Source organism: Mustela nivalis, assembly GCF_964662115.1.
Source record: "Mustela nivalis genome assembly, chromosome: 2".
Taxonomy (NCBI): Eukaryota; Metazoa; Chordata; class Mammalia; order Carnivora; family Mustelidae; genus Mustela; species Mustela nivalis.
Genome location: NC_139021.1, coordinates 74,762,148 through 74,788,627, shown reverse-complemented (window position 1 = coordinate 74,788,627; position 26,480 = coordinate 74,762,148). Strand labels below are relative to the sequence as shown.

At 37.1% G+C, this 26,480-nt stretch overlaps 1 long non-coding RNA gene across 2 annotated transcripts in view; it reads left to right on the top strand.

Moving 5' to 3' along the window:
• The window catches only part of LOC309858864, a 169,944-nt gene that overhangs the window by 32,192 nt on the left and 111,272 nt on the right, over window positions 1-26,480 (top strand). For both annotated transcript variants that reach the window (XR_014308393.1, XR_014308394.1), the window contains exon 3: window positions 24,625-24,736. This is a non-coding gene — a long non-coding RNA (uncharacterized lncRNA). The remainder of the gene's footprint in view (window positions 1-24,624; window positions 24,737-26,480) is intronic.

Below are 26,480 nucleotides of genomic sequence, written 5' to 3'. Positions count from 1 at the left end.
CTTTCGATGATTATTTTTCATTTCCAGATATTCCATTTTTTAAAATGTCTGCTTACATTTTCAGGATTTTCCCTGAGGTATACTCATCTTTGTAATTTTATCATGTCTTCCTTTTAGCATTTTTTGTTATTTCTGCCCTTAAATTGCTACCTTATTTTAAATCACATTTTTGCTAAATACACAATTCTAGATTAATAGTTGTCCTCTCTCAACACATTGTAGATATTATTCTATTGTCTTTGATTTATTATATGGTTTTAACTAAGTGTTATATATGACAATTTCCACATCTATTGTCCTTGTGACTGAATTTGTTATTTCATTTTTTTCTTGACTGTCACTCATAACTTGCCTGCTCATGTGTTCGACATCCTTTGTTTATGAGGCTATACTTGGCTATAATTTGCAGCAGTCCAACAGTCCCAGTGTGGGGAAGCCTTTCTTCAAAGGCAGAATGGAGCAGCTCCCATCCTAGAAATACTTCAGCTTTCTCAGAAAAAGGTGTTTCTGACTATTGCTATTTCAAAAATCCTGTGTTGACAATACTGTAACGTCAGGTCAACACCCCTTCTGGTGCCTGCTGTCAGAATTATTTCTCTATCACTCTGACTCCTTACTGTTTTTTGTTTGTTTGTTAATTTAAATTTTTTATTTTCTATAAACATATATTTTTATCCCCAGGGGTACAGGTCTGTGAATCGCCAGGTTTACATACTTCACAGCACTCACCAAAGCACATACCCTCCCGAATGTCCATAACCCCACCCCCTTCTCCCAAACCCCCTCCCCCCAGCAACCCTCAGTTTGTTTTGTGAGATTAAGAGTCACTTGTGGTTTGTCTCCCTCCCAATCCCATCTTGTTTCATTTATTCTTCTCCTACCCACTTAAGCCCCCATGTTGCATCACCACTTCCTCATATCAGGAAGATCATATGATAGTTGTCTTTCTCTGCTTGACTTATTTCGTTAAGCATGATATGCTCTAGTTCCATCCATGTTGTCACAAATGCCATGATTTCATTTCTTTTGATGGCTGCATATTATTCCATTGTGTATATATACCATCTCTTCTTTATCCATTCATCTGTTGATGGACATCTAGGTTCTTTCCATAGTTTGGCTATTGTGGACATTGCTGCTATAAACATTCGGGTGCACGTGCCCCTTTGGATCACTACGTTTGTATCTTTAGGGTAAATACCCAATAGTGCAATTGCTGGGTCATAGGGCAGTTCTATTTTCAACATTTTGAGGAACCTCCATGCTGTTTTCCAGAGTGGCTGCACCAGCTTGCATTCCCACCAACAGTGTAGGAGGGTTCCCCTTTCTCCGCATCCTCGCCAGCATCTGTCATTTCCTGACTTGTTGACTTTAGCCATTCTGACTGGTGTGAGGTGATATCTCATTGTGGTTTTGATTTGTATTTCCCTGATGCCGAGTGATATGGAGCACTTTTTCATGTGTCTGTTGGCCATCTGGATGTCTTCTTTGCAGAAATGTCTGTTCATGTCCTCTGCCCATTTCTTGATTGGATTATTTGTTCTTTGGGTGTTGAGTTTGCTAAGTTCTTTATAGATTTTGGACACCAATCCTTTATCTGATATGTCGTTTGCGAATATCTTCTCCCATTCTGTCAATTGTCTTTTGATTTTGTTAACTGTTTCCTTTGCTGTGCAAAAGCTTTTGATCTTGATGAAATCCCAATAGTTCATTTTTGCCCTTGCTTCCCTTGCCTTTGGCGATGTTCCTAGGAAGATGTTGCTGCGGCTGAGGTCGAAGAGATTGCTGCCTGTGTTCTCCTCAAGGATTTTGATGGATTCCTTTCGCACATTGAGGTCCTTCATCCATTTTGAGTCTATTTTTGTGTGTGGTATAAGGGAATGGTCCAATTTCATTTTTCTGCATGTGGCTGTCCAATTTTCCCAACACCATTTATTGAAGAGGCTGTCTTTTTTCCATTGGACATTCTTTCCTGCTTTGTCGAAGATTAGTTGACCATAGAGTTGAGGGTCTATTTCTGGGCTCTCTATTCTGTTCCATAGATCTATATGTCTGTTTTTGTGCCAGTACCATGCTGTCTTGATGAAGACAGCTTTGTAATAGAGCTTAAAGTCTGGAATTGTGATGCCACCAACTTTGGCTTTCCTTTTCAATATCCCTTTGGTTATTCGAGGTCTTTTCTGGTTCCATATAAATTTTAGAATTATTTGTTCCATTTCTTTGAAAAAGATGGATGGTACATTGATAGGAATTGCATTAAATGTGTAGATTGCTTTAGATAGCATAGACATTTTCACAATATTTATTCTTCCAATCCAGGAGCATGGAATATTTTTCCATTTCTTTGTGTCTTCCTCAATTTCTTTCATGAGTACTTTATAGTTTTCTGAGTATAGATTCTTAGCCTCTTTGGTTAGTTTTATTCCTAGGTATCTTATGGTTTGGGGTGCAATTGTAAATGGGATTGACTCCTTAATTTCTCTTTCTTCTGTCTTGTTGTTGGTGTAGAGAAATGCAACTGATTTCTGTGCATTGATTTTATATCCTGACACTTTACTGAATTCCTGTATAAGTTCTAGCAGTTTTGGAGTGGAGTCTTTTGGGTTTTCCACATACAGTATCATATCATCTGCGAAGAGTGATAATTTGACTTCTTCTTTGCCGATTTGGATGCCTTTAATTTCCTTTTGTTGTCTGATTGCTGAGGCTAGGACCTCTAGTACTATGTTGAATAGCAGTGGTGATAATGGACATCCCTGCCATGTTCCTGACCTTAGCGGAAAAGCTTTCAGTTTTTCTCCATTGAGAATGATATTTGCGGTGGGTTTTTCATAGATGGCTTTGATGATATTGAGGTATGTGCCCTCTATCCCTACACTTTGAAGAGTTTTGATCAGGAAGTGATGCTGTACTTTGTCAAATGCTTTTTCAGCATCTACTGAGAGTATCATAGTTCTTGTTCTTTTATTGATGTGTTGTATCACATTGACTGATTTGCGGATGTTGAACCAAACTTGCAGCCCTGCATTAAATCCCACTTGGTCGTGATGAATAATCCTTTTAATGTACTGTTGAATCCTATTGGCTAGTATTTTGGTGAGAATTTTCGCATCTGTGTTCATCAAGGATATTGGTCTATAGCTCTCTTTTTTTGATGAGATCCTTGTCTGGTTTTGGGATCAAGGTGATGCTGGCCTCATAAAATGAGTTTGGAAGTTTCCCTTCCATTTCTATTTTTTGGAACAGTTTCAGGGGAATAGGAATTAGTTCTTCTTTAAATGTTTGGTAGAATTCCTCCGGGAAGCAGCCGTCTGGCCTGGGCTTTTGTTTGTTTAGAGATTTTTAATGACTGTTTCAATCTCCTTACTGGTTATCGGTCTGTTCAGGCTTTCTATTTCTTCCTGGTTCAGTTGTGGTAGTTTATATGTTTCTAGGAATGCATCCATTTCTTCCAGATTGTCAAATTTGTTGGCGTAGAGTTGCTCATAGTATGTTCTTATAATAGTTTTTATTTCTTTGGTGTTAGTTGTGATCTCTCCTCTATCATGATTTTATTTATTTGGGTCCTTTCTCTTTTCTTTTTGATAGGTCTGGCCAGGGGTTTATCAATTTTATTAATTCTTTCAAAGAACCAGCTCCTACTTTCGTTGATTTTTTCTATTGTTTTTTTGGTTTCTATTTCATTGATTTCTGCTCTGATCTTTATGATTTCTCTTCTCCTGCTGGGCTTAGGGTTTCTTTCTTGTTCTTTCTCCAGCTCCTTTAGGTGTAGGGTTAGGTTGTGTACCTGAGACCTTTCTTGTTTCTTGAGAAAGGCTTGTACCGCTATATATTTTCCTCTCAGGACTGCCTTTATTGTGTCCCACAGATTTTGAACCGTTGTATTTTCATTATCATTTGTGTCCATGATTTTTTTCAATTCTTCTTTAATTTCCCGGTTGACCCATTCATTCTTTAGAAGGATACTGTTTAGTCTCCATGTATTTGGGTTCTTTCCAAACTTCCTTTTGTGGTTGAGTTCTAGCTTCAGAGCATTGTGGTCTGATAATATGCAGGGAATGATCCCCATCTTTTGATACCGGTTGAGTCCTGATTTAGGACCGAGGATATGATCTATTCTGGAGAATGTTCCATGTGCACTAGAGAAGAATGTGTATTCTGTTGCTTTGGGATGAAATGTTCTGAATATATCTGTGATATCCATCTGGTCCACTGTGTCGTTTAAGGCCTTTATTTCCTTGTTGATCTTTTGCTTGGATGATCTGTCCATTTCAGTGAGGGGAGTGTTAAAGTCCCCTACTATTATTGTGTTATTGTTGATGTGTTTCTTTGATTTTGTTATTAATTGGCTTATATAGTTGGCTGCTCCCACGTTGGGGGCATAGATATTTAAAATTGTTAGATCTTCTTGTTGGACAGACCCTTTGAGTATGATATAGTGTCTTTCCTCATCTCTTATTATAGTCTTTGGCTTAAAATCTAATTGATCTGATATAAGGATTGCCACTCCTGCTTTCTTCTGATGTCCATTAGCATGGTAAATTCTTTTCCACCCCCTCACTTTAAATCTGGAGGTGTCTTCGGGCTTAAAATGAGTTTCTTGGAGGCAACATATAGATGGGTTTTGTTTTTGTATCCATTCTGATACCCTGTGTCTTTTGACAGGGGCATTTAGCCCATTAACATTCAGGGTAATTATTGAGAGATATTTATTTAGTGCCATTGTATTGCCTGTAAGGTGACTGTTACTGTATATTGTCTCTGTCCCTTTCTGATCTGCCACTTGTAGGCTCTCTCTTTGCTTAGAGGACCCCTTTCAATATTTCCTGTGGAGCTGGTTTGGTGTTTGCAAGTTCTTTCAGTTTTTGTTTGTCCTGGAAGCTTTTAATCTCTTTTTCAATGATAGCCTAGCTGGATATAGTATTCTTAGCTGCATGTTTTTCCTGTTTAGTGCTCTGAAAATATCATGCCAGCTCTTTCTGGCCTGCCAGGTCTCTGTGGATAAGTCAGCTGCCAATCTAATATTTTTACCATTGTATGTTACAGACTTCTTTTCCCGGGCTGCTTTCAGGATTTTCTCTTTGTCACTAAGACTTGTAAATTTTACTATTTGGTGACAGGGTGTGGGCCTATTCTTATTGATTTTGAGGGGCATTCTCTGAACCTCCTGAATTTTGATGCTCATTCCCTTTGCCATATTGGGGAAATTCTCCCCAATAATTCTCTAAAGTATACCTTCTGCTCCCCTCTCTCTCTCTTCTTCTTCTGGAATCCCAATTATTCTAATGTTGTTTCATCTTATGGTGTCACTTATCTCTCGAATTCTCGCCTCGTGGCCCAGTAGCTATTTGTCCCTCTTTTGCTCAGTTCTTTATTCTCTGTCATTTGGTCTTCTATATCACTAATTCTTTCTTCTGCCTCATTTATCCTAGCAGTGAGAGCCTCCATTTTTGATTGCACCTCATTAATAGCTTTTTTAATTTCAACTTGGTTAGATTTTAGTTCTTTTATTTCTCCAGAAAGGGCTTTTATATCTCCCCAGAGGGTTTCTCTAATATCTTCCATGCCTTTTTTGAGCCCGGCTAGAACCTTGAGAATTGTCATCTGAACTCTAGATCTGACATATTACCAATGTCTGTATTGATTAGGTCCCTAACCTTTGGTACTGCCTCTTATTCTTTTTTTTGTGGTGAATTTTTCTGCCTTGTCATTTTGTCCAGATAAGACTATATGAAGGAGCAAGTAAAATACTAAAAGGGTGGCAACAACCCCAGGAAAATATGCTTTAATCAAATCAGAAAAGATCCCAAATCGTGAGGGGGGAGCAAGGGGATACAAAGAGGTTCTAAAAGAAAGAAAGAAAAAGAAAACAAAAGAAAAGAATTAAAAAAAGAAAACGAATAAAGAAAAGCATAAAAAGAAAAATATATATATATTAGATAAACTAGTTAAAAAACGTTAAAAAAGAAAAGGGTAAAAGTTAAAAAAATTAGTAGAAGAAGAGAAAAAAATGAAAAAAAATTAAATTAACTGCTAGTCTAAAAAATCACATGGAGAAAGCCATGATTTCTGTGCTTTGCTTTCTCCTCCTCTGGAATTCTGCTGCTCTCCTTGGTATTGAAACCACACTCCTTGGTAGGTGAACTTGGTCTTGGCTGGATTTCTTGTTGATCTTCTGGGGGAGGGGCCTGGTGTAGTGATTCTCAAGTGTCTTTGCCCCAGGAGGTATTGCACCGCCCTTACCAGGGGCAGGGCTGAGTAATCTGCTCGGGTTTGCTTTCAGGTGCTTTTGTTCCCTGAGCGCTTTCCGTAGAGTTCTGGAGGACGGGAATACAAATGGTGACCTCCTGCTCTCCAGCGCGGAGGAGCCGAGAGCCCAGGGCCCCACTTCTCAGTGCGCCCTCAGAGAACAGTGCCCAGTAACTCCCCTTTGCCTGACCGCCGGCTGAGCTCTGAGCTCAAAGAGTCTGCGACCGGTTCAGGGTAACACCAAGCTGTGAGCTTACTGTCGGCTCTGTCTCTGTAGCCGGCTGTCCTGTTCCAATACCCGCAAGCTGTGCGACACTAAGACACCCCTGATCCTTCTGTGACCTTGCGGGACCAGAGGCCACGCTGACCCGGCATGGGCTTCGCCCTGGTTTAGCCTCTGGAGCGATGTTCCTCAGCGGAACAGACTTTTAAAAGTCCTGATTTTGTGCTCCGTTGCTCCACCGTTTGCCGGGAGCCCCCCTCCCCGCCCCCGGGTCTATCTTCCCGTCGCTTTGAATTCACTTTGCTAGTCCTACCTTTCAGAAAGTGGTTGTTTTTCTGTTTCTAGAATTGCTGTTCTTCTTCTTTTCGATCTGCTGATGGATTTGCAGGTGTTTGCAATCTTTAGATAAGCTATCTAGCTGATCTCCTGCTAGCTGAAGTAGTCTCAGCCTGCTACTTCTCCGCCATCTTGACTCCTCCCCGACTCCCTACTGTTTTGACTTCTGGTTTCCCTGGCCTGGCTCCTCGCTTCTATGATTTTGCTCCTCACCTCTTTGGGACTGCTTAGGGTAGTCACAGTTTCCCTCTAGTGTTCTAGTGAGACCCTTTTATTTCTCTTGGCTCTAGGAAGTAGAAACATAGGATCTCTGCACCAGATGCTGCCCTCTTTCTGCTTGACTCCATTCCCATTTTCTTTTTTTCCTGTTTGCTTGTTGCTGGACACAGGGGGTCCACAGATGCAATTCATCCAAAAGCCCCTTATATCTGTTGCCTAATTGATTGATCAGTTGTTTCATGATTGGAAAAGGACTCCAGATAACTTTCACCTTACAGTTTTTTAAAACTAATTGATAGCTTTTGTTGTTGTTGTTGTTGTTGTTTTTACTTCCTAATGACTTAATTTATCTGTGCTTACTGATGTAGTGGTATATATATCTATATGTATGTATATATATGTAAGTATAGCCATATATATACATATGAATGGGTGTATATGTAAATATATGTATGTACATGTTCATATCCCTTTAAAACTAAGATAGAATGGAAAACTTCTATGTTTAAATTATTAAAATTTCAAATACAGTTATTTTTCACAAGCCATTCTTTTATAAATTATGTATAAAAAGAGCCAGTTGGATCCAGATGGTAAATGGTAAATGGTGATGATTTTTCCTATTATATTAAGGTTAAACATTCTTTTTTATTAAAATTAGAGGTTTCAAAGATGTACTTTTTATTCCTATTGTCCCACTTATAACTTTTATTGGAATAGAATATGCCTTTATTTGTTGGTGTCTCTCCTCTAGGTGTCAGCTGCCCCTTGGTCCATCAGTGTTCTCCATTTCCATATACTTCAATTTCTTGTTCTCCACTCACCCCCAAAAATCAGTAGCACTTGGTTTCAGTAAAAATGTTCTCAACCCTTTTGCTGTATAGCATTAATTAAATTTTTAGCAATCTATTTTCTTCTTCTTTTTTGTTACTATTTTAGTTTTTTTGATACTATTTTAGTTTTGAATGGAGATATGTTGATACTTAGTTCTTTATGGTTTTTTTGCATCAAATTATACTCTTTTATCATCTCATATTCGATTTCTTCATAGAATTATTGTTCACTTTGGGAGGTATTAATTGTAGGAATTTTCCTCTGTTTTCTGAATTCATGTATTACTTCTGAGTGAATGACTAATATATAATTTTTGCTGATTTTTTTCTCTAATTTTTTTGTTGTAGGAATTTTACTCATTGCCATGCTGGTTTTTTGTCACACATATTTCACAAGAACAATTCACTGTATCTTTCCCCAAGACTTAATTGTTTAAATTTTTAAAAAAGGGTTTTAACCCTATTACTTATAAAAAAAATTAAAATGTTTTTATGTTAACATGCTCATGCTCTATAAAATTGATATCTCAAATTTGAAGTAAGTGGAGTATATATTTTCAGTGATTTTAGCACTCATTTTTCTCCATTTTCATTCATCTTCCTGGGTCTTTTGCATGAAATTCCTTACCAGTATTGTACCTAATGGCCCTGAGCAAGTCATGCCTTAGAATCCTATCATGCCAACTATAATATCTGGCAACTAGTGTGGCAGCTAAAAGGCTGGGCATGCTAATGCTATTTGTGATGACTTTTTAGTTTCCTTAGTAAGCTAAAGTCTTACAATTCAAGTGTTTTCAAGGTCACTGACTGTGTCCTCAGCTTTTGAAACATCAACACAAACATATTATTTGAAAATTTTAAAAATATCTAATTTAATTACATAAGTAAATTAACACTAGTGTATTTGAGGAAGTAAGAGATTATTATTAAAGACAATTATATATACATTTTAAGTGAACATAAGTATTAACTAAAAGGGCTTTTTTTTTGTGAGTGTGTGCAAAAATATATAAGTTACAAGCAAGAGCTCTGATTTTGCTTAAGATAATGCTTAGCACATAGTTGGTATAAATATTTATTAAATGATCATTTATTCACTGTGGGCAGCAGTGGAAATAAACAGAAGCTATTTTGAGGCTCTGAAATATGTGTTTCAAATATGAACAATTAAATAAATTCAAAGGTTTTCAAAACTTAATCTTTTGATTTTGTGATAATTATCAGTTCACATGGAGTTATATGAAATACTATAAAGAGATCTGTACCCTTTACCTTGTTTCTCTCAATGGTAACATATTGCAAACTATAGTACAATATTATATCCAAGACATTGACATTGATATAGTCAAGATATAGAACAATTCCATTGTGATAAGGATCTCTGTTACCCTTTTATAGCCTCACCCACTTCTCTACCACCCACAACCCTTTTAAACTCTGAACACCATTAAACTGAAAACAAGAAAATCTAGCCCTCTCATGGCTAATCTCATGAGAGAGGGTTCCAACTTCATAACTTGTTCTAATCCTAATTACCTCCCAAAGGCCCCACCTCCTAACACATTGGGAGGGTGAGTAGAGTTTCAGTATATGAATTTTGGGGAGGACAGAAACATTCAGTCCATAATAAGACATGAAGAGACATTTTACTGAAATAGACATGTAGATAGCAAATAAGCACATGAAAAGATGTCCAGCTTCATTAGCTCTCAGGGAAACATACATTAAAACCAAGACAAGATATCATCGCACATTTATCCAAATGGATAAAATAAAAAGTAAGGGCAAAGCCAAATGCTAACAAGGATATGGAATAAATGGGACACTCATATATTTCTTGTGGGAATGTAAGTGGTACAGCCAACCTAGAAAACAGTTTGGCACGTTCTTAAAAAACAAAACAAAACAAAAACCTAAAATTGTAACTACCTTATGACTCAGCAATTGTACTGCTGAGCATTCTTCACAGAGAAATTAAAATGTAAGTTCACCGAAAAGCTGAACAGACTCCCAAACTGGAAGCAATTCAGATGCCTTTCAGTGGCTGGATGCATAAGAAAATTGGTGCATCCATACCATGAAAAACTATTCAACAATAAAAATGAATGAACTCTTGATACACACAATCTGATTGAACATTTGAAGAGTTAGACTGAGTATAAAAAGCCAATTCCAAAAGGTTGCATACTGTGTGATTCTCTTTAACCTTCTTAAACTTCTTCTGTGGATATGGCTGTTTCACATTTCTTGTGTCCCCTTGGGAGGGAATGTTAAGATAGTATGGCTTCTCTTGATCCTGCAAAGCCAGGACAGGTGCTGACTGCCTCCCATTTGCTTCCTCTAGGATAGTGCTGACTGCTCAAGTTTGTGTGCTTTTTCCCAATCTGCAGAGACAGACCAGGTTTCTGCATGAGCTCACTAATCATCAGCAAGTGCTCATCATGCTGGGTGCCCTCAAGGGCACACACAAGGAGACAGCTATGGTGTATGTGGGGGTGAGTCGGGGGTGAGTGGCTAAGACACATAGACTACTGTGATGCCTACAGACTAGTTGTGGTGATTTGCAGGCAAGGGACCCCCATTGGCTGTGACTGTGCTTCCCACTGGCATCTGTGAAGTCATTAATAGAATCCACATCCATTTGATGCCCTCCAAGGGCCCAGGCAGCATTCTCCCAGCCCCTCCTGACTCCTTCATCATGTAGCACCATTCAGTATTCTGGATGAGGTGAGAAAGAAATGGGTCTCTTTGGCAGCGTCCTGCATAGTTGAGACAGCTGGGCACTCACCCACACACACTGACAAGTCCCCTGTGGAAGAAATCAGGGGCTAAGAATGTCTCTCTTGGCCCTGAGTTTTGCTGCCCTGGAGGAGGCAGGTGGTAAATAAAACTCTTCCTGTCATCTTCTTCAGTGCATCTGCTCTCAGATATTGTTGCTTCAATGTGCTGGCATTTCTCTGCTGGACTCCTAGGTGTCTACAAAATCACTTTTGTCTGTGGATGATTGCTGATATCAGTGTTCTTTGGACAGAAGATACCAAGAAAACTCTTGCTATCATGCCAACTCTAAAACTTCTTTCCTTTTAACATTTGAAAAATGTTTGCCACTTCCTTTTGTTCTCCATATTTTCTAATGAGAAATCTGCTATCAGTCAAATTGTTTTCCCATAGAAGTGTCATTTTTCTCTTGCTACTCTTAGGATTTTTTAGATTTGTTTTTTCGATTTTCCAGGCATATCACAATGATGTGATATTTTCCTGGTGTGAATTTCTTTAGGTTCACTCTGAGTGTCATTCTGCTTCTTGAATCTACAGGTTTATGTCTCTTGTCAAATTTGGGAAGTTTTCAGGCATTATTTCTTCAAGTACTTTTTTGGTTCTACACTCTCTCCTCTCTCCTTCTGGGACTTCGGTGACTATTAATGTTAGATCTTTTGTTAGAGGTTCACAGATCTAGTCAGTCTATTTTTCTTTGATCTTTTCCCCCTTCTGTTGCTCAGATTGGATAAATTCTATTATTTTAGCTTCTAGTTCTCTAGATTTCTCCTCTTTTCCCTCTAATTTGCTGTTGAACCCCTCTACTGTATTTGTTAAATTTTGCCATTGTGTCTTTTAGTTCTAAAACCTTCATTTGTTTCTTCTTTATATCTTTGATTTCTTTGCTGAGATTCTGTTTTTTTTCATTTACTTCAAGTGCGTTTTTAAGTGCTCATTCATATTTTTTCACGGTGGCTGGTAATTATAACATCTCTGTCATCTTGATGTTAGCATTTATTGACAATTTTTTATTTAGTTTGAGATTATCTTGGATCTTATTACGACGATTTATTTCCAGTTGATACTTGGTCATGTGGGGTATTATGTTGTGAGACTCTGGATCTCATTTAAACTTTCTGTTATAGCTTGTTTCCTTTCTCACTGCTCTAGTAGAGAAAGAAGGAGGTGCTGTTTTATTATTGCCACTTGAGAGTAGAAGTCCACACCTGGCCTCCTTTGACATTTGAGGTGTAATGTCTTCTAGTACTATTGGTCTGGGAGTCTGGGGTGGAAGTTCTGGTTCTTGTACTAAAACCTTCCCAACTAGAAGGAGTAAGAGTGTTTTGTTACTGCTTCCCTCAAGATTTCTACTGACACTATCCTAATGGGGACAGGAAACAGAATTCTAGGATACTCATTGGTATCTCTTGATTCTCCATTCCCTAAGGAGGGGAAAATTCTAGCTACTTACTAAACTTTTTCCAACACTACCCTGGTAACAACACTGAAACATGTCACTGGAGCCTAGCAAGGGTATAAATCCTGGCTTTTAACTCAGCCTTTGATGACATTGTGGGGCAGAGCCATCATTTTTTCTCTGTTGGTTGCCTGTAATAGAATAGTTATTGTGTTAAATTTTTCTGTCTTGTTAGGCTGCCCCTTTCTTGGTTCTTTGGCAAGAAAGAGCAGATTTTGGGGGTGCTTTTTTGGTCAGTGCCTGTTGACAATTCTACATTGCTGTCAAAAAGAAAACTAAGGAAATTCACCATTATCTCATTCTTTGAGTCCCTAGACAGTTCTACTTTCTGTTACCCTCCTTATACATAGCAGTAAGAAGAGGAAAAGTTATGTCTACTCCATCTTTCTGCAAGTGAAAATCTCTCCATACATTGTCTATGGTATTTTTGTTGTTTGTATTTTGTTTTTTACATTTTAAAGCACATTTACTTTCTTTCATATTTTTCTTGTTAAAAATAAGTCCTTGGGGCGCCTGGGTGGGTTAAAGCCTCTGCCTTCAGCTCAGGTCATGATCCCAGGGTTCTGCATTTGAGCCCCACATTGGGCTCTCTGCTCAGCAGGAGCCTGTTTCCTCCTCTCTCTCTGCCTGCTTCTCTGCCTACTTGTGATCTTTGTCAAATAAATAAACAAATAAAATCTTTTTTAAAAAGTCCTTAAAAATGTACCAACTCAATAGACTTCTTAAAAATAACAATACATCAAATTTGCTTCAACACATATATAATGATAGTGCACTATTCTTTAATAAATAAAACACACATATACAATTCTGTAGGATAACAATGAAAATAATGTTTCTTTCCTAATAGATTCCAGTGTTTCACAGGAATGTGTATTCTGTTTTAGCAGCTTTGTTACAGTAATACTACATAAAAACTCCACCCCAAAATTCAGTGACTTAAAACTTTTCTCATGTTAATAGATCTTCAGGTTGGGTGTAAGTTGGCTGCGCTGGGCTGGACTCCAGATTTCAGATCCCAGGCTGCTCTTTGGATTCCTGTCAGAGGCATGTGTCTCTCATCCTCTGAACCAGCAGCTCCTAGGGCATGAGAACTGCTCATGTTTCTCATTCTAAATTTCAAGCTGAGATGGCAGAAACTATCTTAGGCACATTCTTTTCATAGAGGATCACTGGGTTACCAAATTCTACAAGGCATTCAGGATCTCCGCCTGTATTTCATTGACATTCCATTTGTCAAGCTCAGTAATAATGACACAGGGACGTGTACCCCACACACAATGGGAAGTGAGAGAAATTATTATTTGTTGAATGTTTATACAAACTATCACAGTCTTCCTTAATAATTTTGTACCAATGATGAAGGGGAGGGAAAGTTAACTCATATGCCAACTGTCACTTTATAAATGGACCAGAATCTTCCCCCTCTTTAGTCAGTTATTTGGACTGATGCTTCCAACGTCCTCATGTTACCTCCTAAGTTAACCACTTACTATCTATTCCCTAACCTTTCTCCTCATGTATGATCTCAAAATGACATCTCCAAGTATGGCCTTCTCCAGTTTCTGTAGTTCTTTTAGAGATAAAGTTCCTTTCTCTAACTTTCTTATCATCAAAATAAAGGCAATAGAATTGACATCCTGTTACTCCTTAATTTATAAAAATGTATTTGGGGGGTATGTATTTTTAAGTATTCTCTATGACAATGCCTTCTCTCCTAACCTTCCCTTTCTGTTTTAACTACTATGGAAATAAAGTGATTAGGATTTTGTAACTTCTATGAAAAACTTTGCATAGTCACATCAAATTAAGTATGTATAAATCTTTCTTAATATTCTGTGTTATATCACATCTACATATTTGAACTAAAAGGTTTGGAACATGAGGAAATACACATTGTTTTTTGTGCGTTTGTATGTGTTTTGTTGGGATTTTTGTATAGTGAAAAAGGAGTTCCTCTAGAATCATTACCCTCAAATTTAGTTATTTTTTTTTCTTGCCTTGTGCACATTTCCATATACTTTAATTCTAAATCTCTGAAAGTGTTTCCCTAATTTGAAACGCTGTAAAAAATTACAGGATCGACTACTTGTGGGAAAGCAGGAAAAAAACTTATTTAATTATTTAAAACCTCTGATACCTCCCAGATGTTTCATCTTGGGCTAGTCAGGAGCCTTACAGAGACTATTTTCCCACATGCACAGTGGAACTAATGATATTTATCTTACTGGATTATTGTGAGGTTGCATGAGATGGTACATTCTAAATTCCTCTATGAACATCTGTTCAATGATAGATTATTTAAAATATAAATTAAGTTGAAGGGGAACCACTCCTGTATTTGCAGACTAACTTCCAACTCCATGTATGTGGTAGATGGAAAAATGGCTCCCCAAAGATGTCCACATCCTAATCCCTGCAACCTGTGAATACGTCCCTTACATAGTAAAAGGGACATTGCAGATGTAATTAAATTAAGAATCTTGAGAATGGGAGGTTATCCTGGATTCTTCAGATAGGCCCAATATAACCACAAAGGTTCATATAAGGGAAAGAGGGACACAGGAGAGTCAGAGAAGAGATACAACAACAGAAGCATAGGTCAGAGTAATGTCATTACCAGCTTTGAAGATGGAAGAGGATCACAAGCCAAGGAATGCGGGCAGCCTCTAGAAGCTGGAGAAGGCAAAGAATGCATTCTCTCAGAGAGTCTCCATATGTAACTCTGTGCTGCTGAGAACCAGGTTTTAGCTTTGCAAGATAATGGTAGGATACCACACTTGTATTGTTTTAAGCCATTGAACGTGTGTTCTTTTGTTAGAGCAGCATTAGGAAACTGATAAAGGCTTGTATCATTCAATCACTCTGTAGCTTTTCCTCTTTTCTCTTGATCACAGGTTCTGTTTACCTTAGATTCAGATTCGTCAGACCCAGATTCCTTGGTGAATGCTTCCCACACTGCCCTATGGCATCCTCCATGTTCTTATGCACAAATTCCTTTTCCTCTTCTCTCTTCTACACATTATCTGTCCTTATCTTCCCCCGATATGGGCTTTATAACCCTTCCCACCAAAGCACCTTTATCTAACAAAGAAGAAAGTTTACTATGCATGTGGTCTGCTGCTGTCCCTGAACCTCCACTGAAATAATGATAGCTCTTTTCATGCTTTAACTTCAAAATTAAGAAAAATTTCAATACTTTATATGGAAACAATGTTTTAAATGTCTTAGCTCATATGATTGTCCACCCCCACCTTCCCCAATGAGTAGAACTGATGCTCTGTGAAAGTGTGTCTTTTTCACCTTGGGCCTTCTTTTCCTCCTGACACAATACCTGAATTTCTTTAGGGAGACTCATACTTGAAGAGCCAGACCTTAACCACAACCCGGATTTCCTCTGGGGCATTACATTTGTTAATCAGGATAACTGCATTTTAGTCTCCATTCTGTCATTGCATCCAAGCACAAACCTGGGCAGTTACCGAAATGGCTACCAGGTTCAGGCTGGACAGGAAGACATTTGAGCCAGAAGAAAACATGCTGGGAGATTCTTTTTCTTGTGAAAAAGAACAAGCACAAAAGCAATGAGGGTTTGGAAGGTGGTGGGCAAAGAAAGAGTAAACAGAGAGGACATTTTAAAAATTTGAGCTCTCAGAACTTAAGCAGTCTGAGTAATGTTCAGGTCGCAGGTGTGGCCAATGAGGAAAGTTGTGTGGAAGGGTAATGAAGTTTAACAAAGTTCTGATGTTTGAGGCTACTGGGAGACAGAATCCATAGGCAACAGTTAGTCCATACATTGAAGAACAATTAAACTTGATTTTAGCCTACTTGTGATGGCCACTTTCTCATACTTATTAGTTGCGTGAAATCATTTTAATGATCCAGTGCCTATGGTATATGGTAATTTTGTCCCAAAGTATTTTTTTTCTTCTCATTTCTCACCATTGACTATCTTCATATAATAAGGAGGTTATAAGAATAAGACAGGCTATCCAACCCTTTGAAAGTAGATGAGTCTAAAGAAAACTCTCCATCTGGCATGCAAACACATGCAAACACCTGTAATAACCATCTGAAAGCAAATACACCAGCTTATTGAAGAGTGGCAACTCAATGAGGTGCAAACAGTAAATGGTTTCTTTTTTCTCCAATCACTGCTTTCAGCAATGCTGTTGTGAAACTATTTGAGGTCTTTTAATGACATCTGCCACAAACTTTGTAGTTTGTGTGTCAAACTACAAAGTTTGTATGTCATTTTAAGGCATAAAATTACCTAACCAGTTTAATCCAATTTAAACCTTAGGTCTTACATTCAATTTTATGCTCTCCTCCTTCCTTCTCCCCAGGGCCCACCAGGCTTCCACTGAGGGAGATCAATGGGGACAGGCAACGCATGCTCCTAAGATACCTCTTTTCTCCTTCCTCTCCTCACAAGTTCCTTACTTCTCCCTGGTATTGAGGCAGGGAGAGGACAGGACCAGTGGAAAGCACACATGTATTAGACTCTGGTACTGCACTCTTAAATTCAATCAGATGGCATAGGGAGCCATCAATACCCTCTGTAAGGAAAATGTCTAAATGCTGATCATTCTGTGGGGCTCATGTGTGTGTGTGGGTGGGTGGGAGGGTGTGGCTCATGCATGTGTGTGTTTTCTGGGGAGATAGACAAGGTCTCCCTTCTGCCCAGCTCCTAGGACAGGAGATGGCTAGGTATAACAAGGCCAGTTTAGCCTCTTCAAGCAAGACTGGGAAGAGGACAGCCTAGGATCCCAGTTCTTTGATACTAGATTATTGTTATCTTTATCTTCGGATTTTATTCCCAGTCTTCAACTTTAGGGTCACAGGACAGGTTCCTTTAATGTTCTGTTACAATGACAGAAGAGCTAAAATTACTGTTACAGGTTAAGCTCTCTAGAAGCAAATGCTAAGATACAATTGGGGTGTAAAATATTTATTGGAGATCAACATTTATGGAAGAAAGTGAAAGGGAACAGATTTGGGCAGAAGTCCAACAGCAGTGTAAGACCAAGAGAGACTTGATCATTACCGGGAACTCTGGATTACAGATCAACCATCAGAGTGTCCCTTGTTGGGGCAAATCATCCAGGTCATTATATCCCTACTTCACATAGTCAGTAAGTGTGAACAACTTCAGATGTGTGTGCTCTCAGATGAGGCCCTCTCTGAAGCTAAGATATACCTTAAAAAGGAGCTGAGACCTGGAGCCTGTCACTGACAACACTCTACACGACTGGGCACCAGGTGCTCCTTAAAGGGAGTCGCTAGGCGTAAAAAAATCCTCCTGCTCTGCCCCAAGTTTTGCTGGTATGTATATGAAGGACCAAAATGCAAGAATATTTACTAAGAACAATTATTAGGATAACTCTGGTGCCTGCTCTTCTTACTTGCTATTTGTGGAGAAGTCAATTTATAAGTTAAGTATGGTAAGAATTAAGAAGCAAGGAGCATGGTCAATGTAATGGGGGAGAAGGTTTACCCCAAATCTAAAATGGTAAAGTAAAATCATCACAATAAATTCTCTGGAAGATAGACAGTTACCTGAATTTAAATAAACATCACAGTGCACATCTGTTATGAATTCTGGAATCAATCATTATTTCAGTCTTCTAGAGCATGACAAGCAATCATGAAAGTGATGAAAGTCATCTTCACACACTCTTCAGTGGTGGTCATTGGGGGAATAAAATAAGCAAATTGTTCAGAAGGCTGACTGATCTTCTTCAGTTAGTATGTAAATCCCAGCCAACTAAGGTTTAGGAGAGGAAGATATTAAGACTATTTCTTATATCATGTTGTTGATAATCATACAAGGAATTTATGTGATTTATGCAAGAACCATTGATTTTCATGTATTTCTTCCTTGAGTTTTTTCAGATTTCCACAAAATACTAGTTGATCAGTAAAGGAAGACGTTGTTGAACAAAGAAATTTAAGTCCTTTCCAACATGACTTTTTGAATTACAGTCATTCTATGTAAATTTGACCAAATGTGCTGTTTTTATATGCCTTTATATACTGTATATTTGAACTGCTCATCAAATCACTTGCTGTTTATACACACTTTGTACATTTATAGATAAAATGAAATATAATGAGATCTCTCTAAGGATTCTTATTTTTATACTTGTCTTCTGAGCATCATCAAGTAATTTTTTCATCCAATAACTGAAGTGTTCAGTTTTTATAAGCAATGGTTACTTTGGAGGAATGAAAAGGGGCGAGGTGGTAAATGGTGCTGTGTATTTATACATGTCACATGCCTTAAGGCATGAATGATGCATTAGGTTTTTGACAGATTAAGGTAAATAAATGAATGAAAATAGGAAAGGATAAGAAAAATGGTCAGTTTACTGAGCTCATAAGAGAAGTAATGCCACACTGCAAAACCAGCAAACAGAAATGTAGCAACATTCTGAAGCCTCATTAAAAAATGAGTTGCATCTGACAGATGTGTAGTTGTATTCATTTTGAATCTCAGCCATATGGAGGCAGAAATCCTACTAAAACAGTTCTGTTTCAAGCAGTTTTATCTATGGAAATGCATCAGAAATAATGAGTCTCATTCAAAATTGAGAGGTAAAATGGGCAACTAGAGTGTTCCTGTAAGTTTAAGTAAGATGTCCAACAAAGAATTGGCAGTAGGGGATAACTGTGTAGCTCTTCAGTGTATTAGTAGGATTTCTTATACTTTTCTACTTTGTTTTAATGAAAGTTGTGTCACTGCACATTGACACTGTGTAACTTACTAAAACTTTTATTTTTTTAAAAGAAAGACATAACTCCAGATAGTATTATGAATAACGAATTTTTTTCTGATTGGATATTATGTCAAGGGAAACTATCTCTCACTAACCTAATATCAGAGCATCTTGACCAGGCAAAGAATTCTAAGAGCTTCCAAATATCAGGCAGATCAGCTTTTCAGATCTTATCTTAACACGATTTATAAAAGCATTGATAACACTAATTCCAAATGATTTTATATTTTTACTACTAATAAGTAACTAGTTTAATCAGATGTTCTGCTAAATTGAACTTCTATAAATGGCTGTTTTTTCTTCTCAAATTAGCAGAATATAAATCATTAAATCAGGCAGGCTAACCTTCCCAAGACCATAGGTTACAACCTCTGATGCAGGGATAATAGAATTTATTTTTCTTTCCATTTTTTTTTGTAAACAACATCAAATAAAGGTGAATTTCTAATTAGCTAAATTTAATTTGAGGTTTTTAGAGACTCCTTTTAAGTTTTTAAAGTATATTACAATTATAGATATGTACCTGTATATAAAAATATATAAATAATATTGTTACATTTAATACATATGTAAAATAGAAATCACACTAAATGTTGACATTAGCACTGTAGACATAAACAGATTTGTAGTTAATTTTTATTTTCTTAAGTTACATAAAATTTACAAAGAAGAAAAAAATATAAAGTGAGGTAGTCTGTGGAGAAATAATTAAAGAAATATGGCCATTTAGTACCTACCACTAGCCAAGTAGCTTATAACAAGTTCTTCAGCTTTGCTGTAGCTTTTTTTATCTGCAAAAGATTGAAAATAATAGAACTCATGCATTTGTGAGATAATGCATATGAAGTATTTAACAAAATGCCTAGCATGTAGTAAGAACTCAATGAATGTAAATTTTTAGTAAATCAAATCCTAGGGGCACCTGGGTGGCTCAGTGGGTTAAGCCGCAGCCTTCGGCTCAGGTCATGATCTCAGGGTCCTGGGATCGAGTCCCGCATCGGGCTCTCTGCTCAGCAGGGAGCCTGCTTCCCTCTCTCTCTCTCTCTGCCTGCCTCTCCATCTACTTGTGATTTCTCTCTGTCAAATGAATAAATAAAATCTTAAAAAAATAATAAAAATAAATCAAATCCTATTTCCAGATCTGTGTAATATTAGACAAAATGACTACATCTTATATTGAATAGACCTGAGAGTAGTAGAATTTTTTTGTGGTTTAAATGGACAATTTTCCATAGAATTGTCCTCTGAAAGAAAAATGATACTTAATGTTGAATCTCCAAGAACCTTAGGTTGAGGTAAGATAAATATGACACAGATGATTAGTTGGTTCCTGATACCACACCTGACAAGGTGATAGTTTGTTAGTGAGTTCAAGGGATTCTGGTTTTGTGGGTGGAGAAATTTTATTTTATATGGGTCAGAACAGATCAGATTTTCTGGAATTTGATTCACATTGAATAAAATGACAAGGGATGGCTCAAAATGCCAATGTGTTAATTTTCCTTCTCAAGCAAGAAATATTTTAACTCTTTATTAGAGGGTATCAATAGTGAGTCAGATGTGTGATTTGGCAAGGGAAGAAGAAAAAACATTAGGAAATGGATGGTCTTAAGAAGTAATATCCCTTAGACTGGGAAAAAAAAAGTCTCATGAATGTTTCCTATGACAAAGTAAGTCCAACTTTCTAATTAATGGGTCACTTTTTCCTACTAAAATCAGGGTCTGTTTCCTTACTCAGGCTATGTAAAGATTGCTAAATTTATAATTTCTTAATCTCATAGTTCATTCTTCTTTGAATATCATTGGGAAGACTGCATTTTTCAAAGATAGCTTCAACAATATCTCCATTTCTCTTGCTATTATCCATGAAAAGGTAGGAGTCTATGTCTTTATCCAGGTGATAAAGACTCAGTCACTCTGGGTGAGTCCTGTGGCTGCTCCAGCCAAGAGGCTGTAGTAGAATTGATGCTGAGTAAGTTCTGTGGGTAGCCCTTCATAGGCTTGGCAGTTTCTTCTTCCTGAGTCTTGGAATACTGGCTTTGGGATGCTTCTTTCAGAACCCAGCAACCTTGGATAGGTGCTCTACTTGCATTCTCACCTGAACTTCCAGCCAAGATCCAGCACCAACTGCCAGTTCTATGAGTGAGCCACTTTAAATATTCAGCCCATGTTAGAAAATTAGCCCTGTGTTCCATCTGACCACAAGCACATGAGAGACCCCAGTCAAGAGCTGTCCAGCTAAGGATGGTCAAACCACAGAACTGTGAGAAACAATAATAAATTGTTGTTTTAAGCCAATAAGTTTTGGAATGATATCTTATGCAACATTAAATTCTAGAAAGAATCATCTACTATCCTTTGGTCCATCTTTTGCTTCAATAGGTTAGGGTATTGAATATACTTCCTATTCTTTTGTATTCAGTTATTCATTGATTACTTTCTCAAGCCCTCTTCATTCATTCATAGAGCATATATGTCGTGCTACTATGTATCAGTTACTGTGAGTTTCTAAATATTGAAAATATAGAAGTGAAATATTCCCTCCCTTCACAGATCTTATATCTTACCTGAGTGAGGGAGGCTGAAAATAAATAAAATAAATGAGTAATAAGTGCTAAGAAGTAAAAAATAAAACAAGAAAAGAAAATGTGAAATGCTGAGAGACAGCAGACAGATAGGGACAGCAGTAGATTTGTGGAAGTTTTATGTAGGATGGGAAGGGAAAACTTTCCTAAGAAAATGAGTAAATACCTACAGGAAGTGAGGGAGCTAACCTAGTGAACAACTGAGGGACAGTGGAGTGTGCCTGGTGGTAAGAGGATAGTTAAGATGGAACACAGATGAAAATAAGAGATGAAGTCAAGAGAGCTAACATTGAGCCTTTTGGCTCACAGAAAGACTTTGACTTTCATTCTGAGTAAGATAAGAATCTACTGAAGAGTTTTACATGGAGGAATGAATAGCTAGACTTATGTTTAACAGAATTATTCTGAATATTGTGTTGAGAACAGACAGCAAAGGGACACAAGTAGGGAGACCAATGGGGAAACTATTGCAATCATCCAGGTAAGAAAGGGTTATTTGATGAATGTCAGGGGTCTGGGATGTGATTTTACCCTACTTATATAGTAATTTTTAAGCTGCAACTGTTTCATAGATTCTGGCAGAAGACATGAGACTCTTGGGTCAGAGACAAAGGACTTTATTACTCATGGCATAACAAGCAGCATGAGCTTCATGTTTGTGTTGGTTTGCCTTGTCCTGCCAAGTCCCTTGGAGGCATTATGGATGGGCCCAGATGAATGCTATATAATTGGTGGGCATGTGTTGCAGCTGAGGAACACTGAACTAAGGAAATCCATCTCTTTTATAGTAGTAGGAAATAAGTAAACCTGCTTTTTGTCCTGGAGGGTGACTTTGACCCATCCCTTCAGGTTGCTCACTGCAATTATAACCCTAAAACATGTCTCAAGTGAGGAGTGGTCAGGGCTTTGCATTCTTGGCAGACTAGGTAAGAATACACAAAGGCTCTCAGGTGGTTGCCTGGGAGGCTGAAGTAAGAAGTGGTCAAATTCTGGATACATGTTAAAGATAGAGTAAATAAGATTTTCTGGGGGCTTTGATTTGGGAGGTATTTTTCTAAGTAATCAAACTTTCATTAGTTTATCTTATTTGAGAACAACTTTATCCATTAAGTATTGATAGTACATTATATTCATTTCCAATATATCAGAATACACCACATCCTATACAACTCTGCACTTGAAAGTAATATACCAGGTCACAACATGATTGAAGATCCTCAGATGAAAAAATGGATTAAATATCTGAATAATTTACCTTCTCTCAAAGTTGTCAACTAGTAATAGAATGCACTAGATAATAAAGTTTATAAAAAGTGGAGAAATTATAATTTAATTTTTTTCTAACTGAAGAAACCTTAAGAAAACGTGCAAATTCTATAACATACCATCAGCTTCTAGAAGATATTCATTTTTAAACTGTTTTTATTTGTGGAAATTTCCAATTATACTCTTCTTTGGCTTTACCAGAGACTTAAATATCCAAATTTATAAGATAATAGTAATATTATCAGGAAAAATTTTTACTTTATCAAAGAACCAAATGCATAAATTTTTGTTATATAGTGCACCTTCCCTTCTTTTCTTGACATTTGTTTGCAAGGACTTTCCTACTCCTAAAAGAAATTATAATGACAGTTGTAAGAATATAAACTACATAAAAACAAATTTGAACAAGAATTATTATCACATTATAAATACCAAACAATTATTTTCTTTAAAATATCTTGCTAAGATAATATCTTCTCTATCTAAAATTATCTTTCAGAAATTAAAACTAGAACAGTAAGTGGCAAAAGAAACCCCATGGAATTTGACTGTCTTCTATATAAATAATCTAGAATTCTTTGGAATTTTGTGTTTGTTTGTTTGTTTGTTTTTAATCTCAAGGCAAACAAATGCTGATACAACCACTGTTGCCATTTGTGTAGGACTAACTGCTATGATCTGGCATTAGTAAAAGACATCTATGGTCTCAACATTTTTCTGTTTCCATTATTGCGTAGGTATTTGATGACTGTGTAGGCCTCTAGCTTATGAATGATGATAGAATTGAGTGGTCTGGTAAATAAGAGATCCTGTTTTACTAGAAAGAGATCACTTATCCAAAAAGCATAAACCACTGTTAAGGAATTAGAGCATACAAAGATGTATGCCTGTGATAATAGTTTCATCTTTTTTTCCCCACTCCATGTTCTATTAGCAAGAAGATAGAAGCTTTCTACTTCTCCCCATCAGCTAGAGTCATGACTTTGTGTTCTAAACAGTGTTAGGCTGGAGGTAAGGGAAAGAGGAAGAATGAGGGTTTTGGGGATAGTGATAGTATTAATGTATATTTAAGACTGTGGCTTCAAAAACCAGATCCCCTGGCTTCAAGTCTCAGTTCTGCCACTTACTATCTGTGTGATATTGGGCAAATTGCTTAACCTATTTATATCTATTCTTAATCTTTAAAATGAAGACAATGATAGTTCCTACCTCACAGGGTTATTATGAAGATTAAGTTAATATATGTAGTATACTTAGCATTTAAAAGCTAAATAACATATGTAGTATACTTAGCATACTTTATATCATTATTTAACTCTTATTATCAAGAAATTTCACAAACCAGGGCTGGTACCAACTGAAATTTCCATTTATGTGGGTAGAGTCTGATACATCACATCCTGTCATCTCTGCAACTAATAATACCAATTAACAAAAGTGACACATTTTATTATCCAAGAAGTGAAATTCAATCCAGTTTGTCGTAGAAAATTCCCTTTTACCCAGACTTTCTATGGGGGATTCACCTACTTCAAATGAGAGTAAATCTTGAAGAAGACATCTGTTTTGTCTTACATGTTATGTGTGTCTTTATATTCACAATGATAGCATGTACTTTTTGTGTTTTATAACCACACATACAGCAGATAAAGTTACAGTCACATTTTACTTTGTATTAAACATCTGGTATCAATAGAAGAAAGAAGAAAATACCATGATTGTACTCTCAGAGTCAATTCAGGAATATTAATCTGCTTTTATAATCATGTATACTATATCATGTCTAATTGGCCTTTGTGAATTTTTCTCCCTTGTGCCACCAAGTGAATTTAATAACTAGCATTTTAAAAAAATGTAGTCATGTACATGGTTCTCATTCATCTCTGATGCTGCTTTATAGGAACTGGTTTTGAGTACTTAAGAAAAAAAGCTGATCTACTCCCTCCCTGAACTGGTGTTAAACATCAGCTTCATGGCAAATGACCAATGGACCCAAAACAATGCCCTCTCAGGTGAGAAAAGTCCAATGACGTTGGGATATGAGCTGTTAGAAGGGATACACAGCAGTTTCAGCATTTGAGGGAAGGTGTATTATTATGTCCCTGTTTAAATGGCCTTTGTCAAAGAGTAACTATGATAGGAGAACAGCTAATCCCTAACCAGCTGTTGTGGTGGAAGGCAACCTCTATCCATACACCACTGCACACAGAAATAAGGTACAATAATGTTTGAAGTTTAATACATTTCAGACTTACAGCCACCCTTTTGTTTAAAACGAATTCTAACTTTCAGTTTCTGCCTGCTTCATTTCATGTTCCACACAGTAATTTTCTTTATTTTACAGAACAGCCTTAACTTCTATTACCCTGTCACATTTTACTATGCATTAAGCATCTGGTATCAATAGACTAAACAACATAGAAAGTAGGGTTATGCTGTCAGACTTAATAATTCAGAAATATTAACCAGCTCTGATAATTATCGGTGGTTCTTCATATGTAATTGGCCCTCAACGTACATTCCGTACTCCTGCGTAACTCTCTGCATACCAGTATAAGATAATAGTGCCTAATCTTTCATGTAACTAACAGAGTTAATTTGATTAAATGAAATCAATTCATCAGCAATAGCAGTTTCTTGCCGTAAAAAGATTAGTTAACCGCACACACAAAGATACATGTACGTGCCCTACCAAACAGCTATTTAAAAGAACACAACGCACTTATTCCATACAGCATCAGATAAGGAAAGTTATTTAGCCTCAAGCAGACTTGAGAAAGGAAGAAAATAAGCCATGTTCAAGAAGACCTTGCCTGTGAAGTTAATGTCTAGGACTAGGTTTGCTGCAAGCTTCAGTCTTGAGACCATTTGCTTCCTTTAATTAAAACATATTTGTTATCTGCTGCAACTCCTTACCTGTAATATTATAGTACTGTTTTAAGATTTGCTTTATACTTTGTCTTAAACAGCTTTATTGCAATTTCAATATGTCATTACCAGTGGAGGAACACTTTACAGAATCCTGACCTGAAGCCATAAGTACTGATCCGAAGTTCTTGTTCTCATAAAATCCTTATTTGAACATTTTGACTTGAAAGAAAATCTTTTTTTAAAAAAATTCTTTTATTTACATTCAATTAATTAACATACAGTGTATTATTAGTTTCAGAGGTAGAGTTCAGTGATTCGTCAGTTGCACACAACACCCAGTGCTCATTACATCACGTGCCCTCCTTAATGCCCATCTCCCAGTTACCCCATCTCCCCACCAACCTCCCCTCCAGCAACCGTCAGTTTGTTTGCTATAGTTAAGAGTCTCTTATGGTTTGTCTCTTATATTTCCCTCCCTTCTCCTATAACCCTCTGTTTTGTTTCTTAAATTCCACATATGAGTGAAATCATATGATAATTGTCTGTCTCTGACTTATTTTGCTTAGCATAATTCCCCTAGTACCATTTGTTGAAATGGTAAGATTTCATTTTTTGATGACTGAGTAGTATTCCATTGTATAATTATACCACTTCTTCTTTATCCATTCATCTGTCGATGGACATCTGGGCTTTTTTCATAGTTTGGCTATCGTGGACATTGCTGCTATAAACATTGGGGTACATGTGCTCCTTTGGATCACTATTCTTGTATCCTTTGGATAAATACCTACTAGTGCAATTGCTTAGGGTTATAGGGTAGCTCTATTTTTAATTTTTTGAGGAACCTCCATATGGGTTTCCAGAGTGGCTGTACCAATCTGCATT